The 10986-nt window shown below is 38.8% G+C and overlaps 1 protein-coding gene across 8 annotated transcripts in view; it reads right to left on the bottom strand.

Moving 5' to 3' along the window:
- NCKAP5 (NCK associated protein 5) overlaps nt 1–10986 on the bottom strand; it is a 380374-nt gene that overhangs the window by 344888 nt on the left and 24500 nt on the right. For 3 of the 8 annotated variants that reach the window (XM_017740233.1, XM_017740234.1, XM_017740232.1), the window contains exon 1: nt 8315–8595. The exons of 1 other annotated variant lie outside the window; for it this stretch is intronic. The gene's annotated coding sequence lies outside the window, so the exon portion shown is untranslated. Of the gene's footprint in view, nt 1–8314; nt 8601–9158; nt 9280–10986 lie in introns of those variants that run through there. 4 more of the 8 variants (XM_017740229.1, XR_001863945.1, XM_017740230.1 and 1 more) reach the window with 4 other exon arrangements.

The raw sequence follows: 10986 nt of genomic DNA, 5'->3' as shown, positions 1-10986 counted from the left end.
TTCAGGGAAGTTTGGGGAAAAACAATTTGAGCATAATCAAGGAAAAAAAAAAAAACAAACCTTGGTTCATTTCAGGTAAATCCTAAATGTTTGCCCATATTTTGAACTGGAGATTTAGGTTGATTCTCTGACTTCTCCTGTCTCAGTTTCCCCACTACACTGTGAAGGTAGTAATATATTAAGTGTCATTTACTGAGTAAATCCTCTTTGTCAAAGACTTTAATAGTGAAACTTTCTATTAGTGCTGCTTCTCTGTGTCATTACTCTTCTCTATCTACCAGATGTGCACATCCCTATAAACTCAAACAGGGGAATAATCCTCTCTCCAAACTCCGTGCTGTGCAGTGGAAGACACTCAGTTTTCATTCACCTCTTTGCTGTTCTGTCAAAATTAATTTGATGCGAGAAATTCAACTAGAACTGAATTAAATCCAACAAAGAAAAGATTCTGCCACCAAAAGATTCTGCCATCTGTCTGCTGTGAGACAGATATCCTCTACTCCCTCCACAGATTTAAACCCATCTTCCCTGCAGGGGAAACTAGGAAGCATTAAAGCAACATTCAAAAAAAGAAAAGTTAGAGCAAGCCCCTTTTTGTCTTTAGTAGTGGGGGAATTAAGTGGGTTACTGCCATCTTCAGTGCTGTTCACCTTTGATTTTCCTTGTTGGCTCAAAGTAACATTATCTGCAACTACTGAAGAGCAGAAAAACTCTGAACGGGACTACAGGAAAGGGAAGATAAAAGAAAAGAAGAAGCCAGGTGGGGTCTTCATGGGACTTCTTGCCTAAGGGTGTGCCCTAAACACACAAAAAGGTTTCACATCCTTCCTGTCTTCTTGGATGAGGATCGTGCACGTTAAATCTCCACCTCTGCTTTGCCTCACACATGGCTGTGCCACCCCATCTGAGCTGAGTATGGTAGGAGCCAGGGGGATCTACCGTCCCCTGGTTAAGTGAGAGATCTCAGTTATGCTTCCCATAGTTATAAACTCTTGGACTCTGCATCCAAGCTCAGAATACTCTGTAACACATAGGATCCAAACCTGGAATTCAGGTAGAGAGGAATAAGTAAAACAGGTAAAGCATAACTTGTTTTCACACAGACAACAGCCAGTGGGTAAAAGTGAGACTTCAGTGCTATACTGGGGAGACAGGACCCACCAGTAAGATTGGTTCCCTGCCAGGAGCGAGGAAAACCCTGCCTAGGGTTTGTGGTGCGTGCCTGCCTGTGCAGTGCCATGCTGCCCATGGCTGTGTACCTTACAAATCATTCTGTTCCCAGGACTGCACCCAAAACTATCATCTAGGTGATAAATTCTTTTCAATGTCTTATTAAAGCTTTTTCTTGCAACAGGAGAATTTTCTGGTAATCAAAAAGAAAAGCAAGTCACTTGACTAAAAATAAATTGGTAAATATAAATGGCAGAACTGGTTTGCCGTGAACATCTGGATGCATTCCCAATCAATAACACCAAGACAGAACTGCAGCTTAAGGAAAGGAATTTAGTAGTTTTAGGAAAGCACATGATTAAATCCTAGAGAAGTCTACAGATTCTCAAGCAGAGAGACAAGAAGAATGGCCAACCTGAGGCTTTGTACCATGTGCTGCTGTTGCCAGTCATTTGGAGCTCTCTTTCATTTATTGGTGCAGCCTCAAAATAAGATGAAGATCTTGGTCTCAAAAGTTAGAGCTAACAACCAGTGACATAACAAAGAGCTGTTTACTAAACTGTTACACCAGGTTTCACTTTAATGTTTTCCTTGATACCAGATGATGTTAAAAATCCTTAATGACTTAGCTAAACTTTTAGTAATTTCTGAGTGTTTCTCATATGTAACTACAAAGAGAACCTAGGCCTTTTACCTCCAGCATAATATGGGGATTAGATAGGTCTGATTATTGATAATTGGGATTTTAGCCTTTCACTTCTGGATCAGTATTTAAAACTCAGATGAGGTTGATATTAAATAAAAGTGATTTCCATCAGCTGGCTGCTCAGTGACCTCTAAGAAATATTACAAGTTGGTAGTGGACAGGTGTCTATATGATTAAAATACACTTCGCAAGCACAGTTGGCACCCTGGAATTTACTTATTATGAATCTATAATCTGCTCCCCCCAGTTCATAAATGCAAAGTATTCAGGAGCACTGAGATGTCATTTAAAAACAAGGAGGATACAATGTTCTTTGCTAATCTCACAAACAAAGTACCTCTGTTTCTACAGCAGTTTTGAGTCCCTGGACATATGCTTTGGGCACTGCAAAGATTATCTTTCAGGCTATTAAAATTCATTAATTAAATGTTAGATATCAACATTAAAAACCAAATTAAAATCTAGAGCACTGTAGGTACTCTCTCAAAATCTCACAGCGAGCACCATGGTGTTCACTGTAAAGAGAATATAAATACAGACAGCACCAACAAAGTATCACACAAGGTGTCTCCCATATGCATGAATCTACATTAATTGAATGAATATTCCCAGACATACACATAGAACTCAAGTGGTTTTGGTAGCAAAAAATGGTAAAGAGTTTTTGACAGGAGAAGGTGAGCCCAATCTCAAAATGAGGTGGTTCTCTGACCAAGAATCAAGGCAACAGCTTTGTGTTTGAGCAGGATTTGGGGGATGGGCAGGGAAAACACCACAATATTTTATGGCTTTTGAATAACCAAGCCCAAAAATCAAGCCTCAAGCTTTTAATCTGTTTCTCTTTAACTCATTCAGAGGTTTTGTCAGAGAACACGTGAGAAAATATTCTCCATTAACTTTTCTTTCTTGTTATATCAATCCTGAACAAAGCGAGGCAGAGCCCTTCAGCTTAGGCCTTATGGCAGATGCAGCTTCATAAAACTGTGAGACTTTCCAGGCCTGTCATGGAAGTTTTTGTGGACTTGTCAATTACTCACATCTGTGTCAATGAAAGAGTAGGAAAACCTCATACAGAATCCAAACAGGGAAAGACACTTTGGTAGAATCAATCCCCAGCAGTTTAAATACACGTGCAAGATGTTTCGCCTCTCTGAAAAGGAACATTGTTTGGTCTGGCCCTGTTCAAGATGCTATAAGATTTATAAGAACATAAAAGAACAGTTGCTAAGCTTGGCACTGTTGTGCTGTAGGGGAAGGACTATGGATCCATCCAAGAGCCCTCACCTCAATGTGGGAACAAAACACAGACAAGATTAATTAGCTCAAGAACAGAGTAACCTTAATTTTGTGAAAAAGTGAGAGATATGAACCACAAGAAAAAAAAAAAAAAAAAAAAAAACACAACATTTTCTAATGGTCCTAACCAAGAAAGTCCTACTAGAAATTTCCTCCTACTAGGAATTTTCTTTTTAAACTGATTTTCTCAGCCACTAATTTCCTCTGGAAGTGGCAACTGAAATATGGGGACAAAACTACTGCTAAGCAACCCTCAGCACTTAACCCTTCAGTCTCCAATTTAAATTCATTAAAAGGAGTCTGCATTTTACATATATTTTAGATGGAGTGGTTAAAAGGAAGAGGAAGAACAGGACTGTGTGCAATCAAAGCAAGTACCCATGCACCCATTTTTATCACTTTCCTGTCACACTGTCCAGCAGAACAGCTATAACCTGCTCAAACAGAACCACAAACACAAAAAGTTAAAAACTGAGGATAGCACTGTTAACAAATTGCAGATGCATGAGACTTGTCCAGAAAGACCTCACAAGTCAGCAATGAGAGGAAGAGAGCAAATCATGCAGAAACTATTTAATCAATGAGTAAAGACAATTATAACATCTGTTAATCTTTTGTGTAGGTTATAATTAGATGCTGCGGAGGAGTAGCCTTTAAGGGGGAGGCAGGGAATCCTTTAACATCTGCTAGAAGGGCAAACACTGTGCAATAAATGACTTTAAATGCAATCAGCAAAATGAGGGCTGAGCAGAGTTCACAAAAGGCCTGTATAAAAGATTGAGGATAACAAAATATTTTGCCAAAGGTCAACTCCTGCAGCACTAGAGCTTGAATAATGAGTTCTAGTTTATAGGCCACATCAAAAACAAACGTGATTTTACCTCTGAAAAACAATTCTTTTCTCATTTGTGTCATTATAGCAAAAACACATGCTGCTGCTGTATATCACGTCAGCTTAATGACTTATTAGCGCTCTATCTATCAACCTTGAACAATTTAGAACAAACAGGTAGGCGTGATGTATTTTAAAGGCCAGAATTCGGTCTGATTAGACTGACACAGAACTGCGTCACACTGTAAAAGTGATGTGATTCTGACTTTAAATAATTAATCATTCAATAGCTTCTAAAAGATCTAATTATTTACTCATTTTGCTGTTGAAAACAACCATATGCTTTAAGCTGTTCCTCACTGAAAATGTGAGTCCAAGAGGGAGGTATTTTATCCAGTTTAACATGGCCCTCTACTGGCAAAATAACCCCCCAAAATCTTATCATTATGTACCATTTTGTCAGATCATTTCAGAACAGCAGAAAAGATCCTACATTTTACAGCAGTTACACCAAATCTTAAAAGATAGAGTAGATCAGAGCTTTAGGAATTTGCATAAATTAAGTCATCACTTAATCTCTCTAGAATTCCCTTGAGGAGAGCACTACTTCCTTTCACCCACCAGATGCAGCTCTGGCCATCAACAGAGCTCTGAAGAAACAAGCCAAGTGCTCATATCTAGAGGAGTAAGTCATTTTAGAAGCAAATGCAATCCTTCTACTTGTGTCAAGTTGTGCTGTATTCCTCAAGGAGTGCCACTTGATTCCCCACAGGATTGATGCACACATGTGATTTCAGTTTGCACAATTAGGTAATACTTAGTATAGGCGAAACAAGCATAATACAGCCCAGCTGCCAAAAGGATACTGTTTGAAATACAAATGCTAACTACCACCAAGAGCAACTTCACTGCAAAAGAATTCCTGCCTCCTTCTTTCCTCCACCATTGCTGAAAATCCACAGTGGCAATTCAATACAGCTTCAATCAAAGCGAAGCGGACAACGCAATTCGCCTGTGTTGTTGCACGTGGTAATTAACTCTTCCTATTTGTATTATGTCTGAGCAACAAAGAAACAAAAGGATACCGTAAAATATTGAGTTTAACAATTTAGATAACAATGAATTCTAAAAATCAATTAGCACTCTCAAAGAAAATAACTTGTGACATGCATCGGAATCTGTCCAGACCTATTGTGTGCACACACTATCCAAGGCTGGTTTGGCTCTGGAAAACAAATAGTGTTGTCCTGTGGAAAGCTTATCAAACATTCAGTTTAACAGTGGCATTTGTTCTTGCTGTGTGTCAATATTAATAGACCATATTTCAGCAACATAATTTTTATCCACTGCTTTATAATCCAACCCGCTTTTCAGGGTCTGCATCACTCATAGCCCATAGACAATGTTACAGCCCGTTTCCAGAAGCCATTGCCTCTGTACAAACCACGTTTATCTGATCCACCTGAATGCTAAGCAATGGGCACATAAAAGATTTCCCAGTGTTTTTCATATAATAGCTATCTAACTTTTCATCCTGAAAACATCATGACTAATTTATGTAACCATCAGGGAAAACCTAATATAATTCAGGTTCCTGCATGCTACACGAGCAGTATCAGTAGACAGTACAGAACAGAGCATTACAAGTGTTAATGGCTCGTGTTCTATTTACATTGTACATTTATTCTGGTTTAGTAATAAAACTGCATATTACATGCTTTAACTTTTGAAGGTATTTTGGCAGCTCTGGCATGAATTTTTCTTCAGCATAACTGCAGTCCTGCCAGGAGCTGAACACGTGCAAAGCCACACACGAGCTCAGAGCACCCTGCTGCATTTGGCCCTGGCTGCACCATGCCGAGCTCCTCAGCCAGCTGAGCTTCCCTTTGGCACCTTTGTTCTGTGTCTTTTATCCCAACCCCAGTCCCACTTGTCAGACGATGACAGGCTGGGGTCTGCTCTTATTCTGTCTCTTTTCAGATGGCAAGAAAGCCCAAGGAATTGACATTCTCTTGGCAATTGTCCCTTTTTATGCCATCCCAGAATATTATTAGATTATATGCTGTATCCTTGGGCAGATTTTTCAGGAAAAATCCAACCAGGGGATCCCTTGGCTGAAAATGAGCTCAATCTATATCCTAATTTGCTACATTGGTAGATAAGAAAGAAAATGTAAATGTGAGAAGGAAAATGAAAATTGGATGCCTACAGGCTCATCAGGTTTTGAGAGTCTGCTTCGGCTTTTAAGGTGATTATCTGAAGATTAGTTCATAACTGAAGTGGAATTGTACCCTCCTGCTTTACATTTACTGGGACAGGATTTCCACTTGTGTAAATCTAAGTCTCTAAACACTTATACAAAATTCATGTACAAGAACAATACCATAGGAGCCCATTAAGTTTTCTTTAAAAGCAGTAAAATTCATGTTTTTCAGATGAAAATTTGCACTTAAAATTAATTTAAGTAAGAAAGATAAGTAGAACCTGAGTAGGGTTTTTTATTCTCACTTTGTTCTAATTATTTTGAAGATTTCAAAGGCATTTATTTGCCAATATCTGAAAATTTGCAAGTGTAAATTATCAGTTCACAAAAATAGATCATCTTTATTGGCCACAAGGTCACAGAGGGAAGGAAATACTGGCTCACAGGAGTCAGTGATAGAGATCAAACCACCTTAAACCCATTCCATCTCCCCAAAGGAAAGCCTCTATCACAACTCTCAGCTCTTCACTCCTGCATTTGGTGGAAGTTTCTGAGCTACAAAAAACATCTTTTAAAGATCATATAAACTTTTTTTAACACTATTTCTGAAAAATGAGGATGAACACCTGAGGAATAAAAATATGCTCTTATTCACATACCCATTTGAAACACCAAAAGCCTTTGCCGTTCCCATGGCATTAATGCAGAGCTAAATTTAGGTTGGTTCCCCCCACACCCCAGGAGAATATGCTTCAATTGCAAAGACAGAACAACAGCTCCTGAATTGCACAGTATCTTGACATGCCAAGCCACATTACAGCATGAAAAGAGAAGAGCTGGACAGTTTTCATCTGTTGTAGAAACAGGGTCACTTGAGAGGGGCATCTGTAGTTGTAGCCACTCAGACCTTAACAAAAAGCCCCAAAAATCTGTTGCTGGGTGGGACTGAGAAGCCTTGTAAACAAAGTCAGCAGCAAGCAAAGCAAACCAAAATCAATAGTGCTGATGATTCAGGAGGAATCCTCCAATTCCTATCTGATTGATTTGCACTGTCTTACCCTCATACATTTGCCAATCATACTTTTCTGATTTCAAGCCTCAGAAATGTGCTTTGTCTTCACAAAGACAGCTCATTAAGCAGAGGTAAACTGTAATAAAAGTTCCTCATGCACAGTACTGTGATTAGGTTACGTCCTAGAAAAGCCACTACAACTGAAATTGCAGTAATTTAGCATGGGCTTCTGGTGAAAGACTGAAATGAGAAGCAAGAGACCTGGGGTTTGTTACCAGCTTTTGAAGTGGGTAAGCTAAATTTTAATAAACCGCATCTACGGACCAGTTTACTCCTCTGTAAAACACAAATAATTCCATGCCAATCACAGCTACTTGTCCTGAAAATTAGTTAATCTCTGACCAGAAATACAGTTGTGTCCCACAGACAGCAGAGAAACAGTTTTTTCACAGCAGCTACCAGAGTGCTCTGATATTTCAAGATGTGATGGATTTCTAACTTAAACACTCAAAACAAAAATTACAGTTTCTCATATAATTGACAATTCATTCTGTCCAAAAGGCATCAGATTTCCAAGCACTGTATGATTCTCTCTTTTAAACTTATGCACCTCCAGAACCTGAACAGGGGCTGAAAGTGAAAAATAGTCAAGCTTTGCTTGAAATAAACACCTGCATAAGAAGCAAAATAATTTTTAAAGAAAACTGTACTAAAAACTACAAGGAATTTATATTAAAAATTCAACATAATCTTCAATATTCAAATGAACATAATTAAATTATAAAAGAACAATCTTCAGACAGCCCAGGTTTTGTTCAGTTAATGACAGCACTCAGGAGATTTGAAGAATCTTAAAGTTTCATCACTTAAATTAAGAGAGAGCCACTTCAGTGTAATCTCATACAAACAAAAGCCAGAATAAAGTTTTCATTTGTCCTGAACCACAGTCAGATGCATGGCTGTAATTACTCCCAACAACTACATACTTGCCGCTCTTTTAATTAATACAAAACTACAAATAACAATGCTGACACACTCCTAGAGAAAATAAGCTTTACAGAGATGATAAAAACACCAAAACAGCAAAAGCCTTACTTGCTGCAGTTCAGTCAAAACATGCCAGCCCTGGAGAATTCAGAACCGTAAGAAGTCTTTGCAGTCCAGAAATTCTCTTGAGTTTATCCAGTGTTTATTTACCAAGCTTTAAAAAGTCTGTGGTTAGAAGAACAGAGTTAGCTTTCTACACCCTCCACAGCACCAAAGTCCTTCAGAAACAGCAGACATGAAGTTTGCTGATAGTTGGGTTTGCTGCTGCTATGTAGTTGCTCAGTACTTGTAAATACAAGCTCTGTGGACAAAGTCCCAAATGACATCACAGGCAGCTGCTTATTGTTGAGTCTTTATTAACCGACTGTCAAAAAAAGAAAAGCGAGGAGGAAAGAAAAGCCCAAACTATCTTCCCTGCAGCACAATTTGCATCTTAGTAGGAGTTGCAGTGCTACACACATAAATACTTCTGTTTACTCAACTGATGTTTTTCTAGAATGAATAAACAGTGTTTGCAGGGAAAGCAGAAAAGTAAGAAACACTTAAACAGGGAGAAAGAAAGAAAAAAAATGCCAGCGGTGCCTTTTTCACAATTTATCACTGAATTCTTCTAATTCTTTTGTTTATTTAACAATAGGGGTGCAAACCTGCCTAGATTTTAAAGCACAGAGAAGAAGACATCAGTAAGTTGAACTGAAAGTTTCACCGCATTCCGAATTTGAAAATTTACAGAATTACAATCTATAATCTTTGCAAGGTTTAAGACAGCTCAACTTCAGTATCAATGTGTTTTGAAGAAAACCATCTTACTTTCTGAAGATGAAAATACAAGAAAGCAAGAAACAGCATCAAACATTGTTATTCACAAGGTGCTAATAGCATAAATACTGACCTTTCCTTCTCAGAGGGGAGGTCCAAGACTAAGTAGCACTGGGGAGCTGAAACACACACTCGACTCCCACCAAGGCATGGGGTACTCCCTGGAGAACTAGTCCAGCTCCTAAGCTGGGTCTCTGTGCCTTGATTTCCTCAGAAGTTAGTCCTTTCAAGTCAGAACTTCAAACACTGAAAGAGCACCACCAAGGCTTGTGACAGACTGAGCTCTCTTATCTGTGCACGTTTCCACACGAAGAGGTTCAATATTGGAAACACCTGGCCACTCACATCTAAACACCCTAAACTGTTCCATGAACAACAAAACATGTGAAACTTGAGCTCAGGGATGAGCTGAAGCCAAGTTTGCACTGCTTTTTTAATTGCTACACATAAAAGCCTCAACCTAAATTCTGCCTGTATTTACAGAGAGAAAACCAATCTTGGGTCAGATACTCAGCTGCTGTAAATCAAGCTAGATGCAATTACACACCTGAACAAGAGCAGTCAGCTGCAAGCTGAAATCCTGCTTTTAGCCTGAAAGAGTGCCATTAAAAACATTTGTGTGACCCTAATAACAGAGTGCCTGATTTTCTTGGTGCTTGCCCTGAGTAGCAGCAATACCCTGCTGACACAGTGGTGCTGGTTCATTGCAACTGCTCATGTAGCCAATTGCTACCTCTGCTGCTTGCTGCCTCTAAAATATGAGTTTGTGCTTTTGATGGAGATCTGTTGTAAATCCCCTACATTTATTCCTGTAGCTAATCAGCCTGTAGCACACAAGAAACACCACAATGTGTAAATATGGGTTATATTTACCTCCCTGCCTCAAACACATAGGGTTGTGTTCCTCTTCCATTGCACTAAGCAAGGTTTTATATCTTGCTCATTAAGAGTTTGCCAGTCTGATCCAGGAAGTCTTCAAATCCTTTGAGGATGAAGTGGGTTATGGGAATAGTAAGTACTAACACATAATATTGAATTAGATGAATTTCAAACTATAGAGCTTTAGTTCCGGGTTCACAAGTGCCATTTAAGCAAACATGAACAATACCCTGTGCTTGGATAAACAGCTCCATAAGGCTTCAGCTTTTTCTATCAGAAATAAACCCATAAAATGAGCAAAAGAGTTAAATTTTGCTTAAACCTGTTGCTGATTTACAGTGTGCTTCCTCAGACCAAGAACAAGATTCATTTTTTCACCTGCCATTACAAGTATTTATAAAAATGCAAAACACAGGTTACATTGAAGCTCTGTTGATGAGAAAACTGGCTTGCTCCAAAACACATGTAGAAGAAAGAAGAGAGTATAGAGTCATAAAAGAAGGAAACCACTAGTTTAATTGAAAAAGTTTAATGAAATTAAAGAGGATGAGCCTTAAGGAAAATCGTAACCAGTTCCCAGGAAGAATTTGTATTATTTAGCAAAATTTAGCACTTACTAAATTTCCTAGTATATGTTAATGCATTTCCAGGCTAAGTACACCTGGGTGAGCAGGACCAGGACAGCACACACACTTCTCACATCACTCTGGTCAGGCAGCACTGCAGAGGCACTGAGTTGTCTGAAAGCTATTTTTCTTAGTTTTTCAGAAGTGGTGGTTATTGTGAAAATAAATGCGCAACAAAACAAGTTCTGAGATTTGTGGGTTTAACCAGCGAGTTCCCAAGAGGAGAATTGCCATGAGGGTGGACAAACAGATTCTGCATTCTTCAAATTACAGCACTTATTAAGGGAGTGGCCATTAGCTCACCCTGTCAGTGCACTTATCCATCTAATTTCTATTCTAAGTCATCATAAGATATAGCTGCTGGCTGTGCAGATACAACTTATTTTTGGCAGGAAT

This window comes from Corvus brachyrhynchos, unplaced genomic scaffold (assembly GCF_000691975.1).
Source record: "Corvus brachyrhynchos isolate BGI_N302 unplaced genomic scaffold, ASM69197v1 scaffold126, whole genome shotgun sequence".
In the NCBI taxonomy this organism is placed as follows: Eukaryota; Metazoa; Chordata; class Aves; order Passeriformes; family Corvidae; genus Corvus; species Corvus brachyrhynchos.
This window is presented reverse-complemented; position numbering and strand designations above follow the sequence as displayed.